Consider the following 3,484-nt stretch of genomic DNA (forward strand, 5'->3'; position numbering starts at 1 on the left):
ATTATTGTTACTCGTGGGAGTTTCAAAATCAGTGAACCATTCTCCCGAACAGCCTCCAAAAGGCAAATTTGCGGAAGGTTGATGAGTGCATTCAGAAAACCGTATTTCGATAATACTTGTAAGTGTCGTAAACCAGCGAAAATTTGCAGGAGCTTTTCTGACACCCGGTACTAACTTTTCTATATGCTGGCCGTAAACTTAAGCGATCAGCTCGTCAGAATATTCCGCTTAAAGTACAGCTTCCATACTAAAAAGCTCCCAAAATAGTCGATTTTCAAAGCAAATTTGATAATACTTGTAGAGACCTTAAAAAACAAATTTTTGTTCAGAATCATTTATTGATCCTTCCTCTACAAATTCCATATACTGGTACGTGGCCAGGGGAATTAATATGTCCGTGAAACAGAAAAACGTACGTGCTGGTGGCCGCTTATTGGCCGTATTCTTTGTTATCACACACACTTTTCTCTAATCAATTTTGAATTTTAGTGCCGGCGCGCATAAAAATTACCCAGGATGTGTCGCGGCATTCTGGGTGATGAGAGATTTAATTGTGATCACCAAACTTTTTGTGACTGGGACCAGACTAGGGATTATTTAGGGATAGTTGCACAATATTAGAATGGAACATTTGCATTTGTAAGCTGCATAATATTAAACACGTGTTTGTATTCAAAATGCCTACAAAATGATGCAAAATACATTAAAATTTTGTACAAAATGCAAGTAAAAACATGTAACTAGTTTTATAGATTTTGCTGTAACAGTTGCTTTGTTCAGATGCTCAATGTAGAGGATCTTTATTGAAACAGCAGAAAGCTTCAGCATATACATGACTGTTACCTAGTACTAAAGCAACAAAAATATGAGCACTAATTATCAAAGCTTCCTTGTGCACTGCCTAGACGCTATAGATTAACAAAAGTTTATTTGTAGGCTTGTATCACTGCTCAATGCTTGTACATGTAGTAGTGAAAAAAACAAGTTTCAAATAACTTACAAAAAATCAGTGGCCACAAAGGAATTCAACATGTCATCGACACGCCTTGGAGGGACATCTGCACCAACAGACTTAGATGCACTATGGCCAGCAGCTGGAAATGGAGTGTCTACAGGAATGGCCTTCTTGTATTCCAGGTTCTCGACCTCATCCAATGCTCTCGAGGTCACATCACAGTCAGACCACTCGTCAAAAACTGATTCCTGATTATCACCCCCGTCAAGATTGAGAACTTCTTGAAGATAGAGATAGGGCTTAGATAGAGCGTAAGCCTCGAATATGACCTTCCAAGCCATTCTTTATAGCTCTTCAATACAAAATCCTGGTCTGATCCAGGGATTTGTCTGGCAATCCTGGCATCCTGATATGACAGTACATAACCCCTTTCAGCATTAAAGGTACGATCAAAGGCTTTCCGTTTTTTGATTGCCGCATCTTTCACAACGTTTTAATTTGAGCTGACCTCAACTTTGAGTGGGAGAGAACTTCATCTGACAGGCTTAAGTATGTCGCCTTCGTACTCATCAATGCGACATTGATAGTTTCCTTGAGGCTGGCTTGCTTTGCCTTTTTCGTTTGCTGAAAATGGCCCCTCCACTCTTCTGACTTTCCGGCAAGAAACTGTCGGAACGTAGGGAATTGTTTTGCTGCAGGCTCCAAAGGTGAGGGTCGCTTGCGGCTCATCTGGCTCGTGAGTGAGGCATTGCCAACAATGTTATCCCTAGAGGATAAAGATGTCTCCGCTTCAACTTTTGCTCCGCAATTTGGGCAAAAAGGAAATGATGATTCCAAACCTTTGCCACAATTCCGGCAAAGCGTGCTCGACCGATCAAAGATTCCTTCTGTTTGCAAGCGAAAGCGCGGCAAACAACGTGACCAGGCCTCAATAGTAGTCTATTCCCAGGGTCTTTTGGCCATTTTTAGCCCATTGGGTTCCAGGAATAATTTTGTGCACCGCGAAACTTATTTGTGCACTGAAAAATACATTTGTGCGCTGAAAAATATATTTGTGCACTGTAAAATATATTTGTGCACTGGGAAACGTATTTGTGCACTGAAATACATTTGTGAACTGAATAAGTTAAATCAATGTATTAAGATGTATATTTATGCACTGAAATTGTTATCTGTGAATTGCATATATGGGCCACCGTAGGGTTGCTTTGTTTTCTTTGTAGAGAGGATGCAACTTCCAAGTCTGGCGTTTCAAATCTTCTTCTTTTTGCTGTCTTAATTGTTTTTCCGCTTTGGCATTAAACTGTGATACATCGTCGACAGTGATCCAAGCTAGATTGGCTATTGCCTTCAATTCTCCTTCCAGAGGAGAAGGCAAGCCACAGAAAGCATATTCCAGTATTTTTTCTGGAAGAAACAAGCCAGGACACTCATCCCAAGGTCCCCTTGGAAAGTCATGTCTTGCCTCATAACCAAGGTAATGGAGCTCCCCGCTCTATTTCCATCTCTCATAGTCTGGGAGGGGCTGATGATCAAATCTCTCTGGAGGTTTCCCTGATCTCCAATCCGTATTTTCTCGAAAAATGGGTACACCATACTTGTCAGTACATGCCGTTTTTTGACGATGTTAATGTGTGATAGTCCTTGCTGTAGCCTCCTTTGAAGCTCTTCTCAACGTACCAAACATTTTCCAGATGCTCCAATATATCATTTCTCACTGGCTCGTATGTAGTTTCGTCCTCTCTTCTTCTCTCATCAAAAAGTAAACTAAACAACTTGTCTTCTGCACCAATCACCCGAAAGCACTGTATTGGCTTCTCATTGTAAACTGCATTGCCTATGCATTTGCAAACTTCGCTTACCATGTATTCCATGTTTTGTTTGTGTTCCTTGCTTCCCGGAGACACATGCTCATGAATTGCTTTTGAACAGAAAGGGCCATGACCAGACAATGCCCTGTTTTCAATAGCATGAACCCTTTCTACAGGGTTCCTTTTGCTGAGATACTCTGCAAGCAGCATTTGCACGATGGGGATTCAGAAGGTCCATTGTCAATATAAAACCCATAACGTCCTTTAGTTGGCCTGTTACTGAAACAGTTCATTAAAAACGCGGAAAACAGTCTCTGGTTCACCTAGTAATAAGTTAATCAGAGTTATTGCTTTTCCAGATCCAGTGACATTTATAACACCGTCAGTTCCCAGAATTTGTAGATCAACATCAGAGAGCTTAAAGCATAAAGAGATGCCGGGTCATAGGTGTGACTGCATTCACTTGTGATTGGTCAAAAGAAGGGTTAGGTGTTTCAAAATTTGACCAACTTTTTTCAGGCTTCATAACAGGTGCTCGCACGCAATGAATTTCGCGTCTTTTGAATCCAGGAAACAACCGCTTACATTTTCAGACACTGAATCCAATAGGTAGTTAACATGCGAGGTTGACTAATGTGCATTTACTGGATAAATGTTTTGGCTTGTGTTCGGGGCTTTATGCAGGGAAATATTGGCGTTAATGCCCTTGCCATGATGG

This window comes from Montipora capricornis, chromosome 10 (genome assembly GCF_036669925.1).
Source record: "Montipora capricornis isolate CH-2021 chromosome 10, ASM3666992v2, whole genome shotgun sequence".
Taxonomy (NCBI): Eukaryota; Metazoa; Cnidaria; class Anthozoa; order Scleractinia; family Acroporidae; genus Montipora; species Montipora capricornis.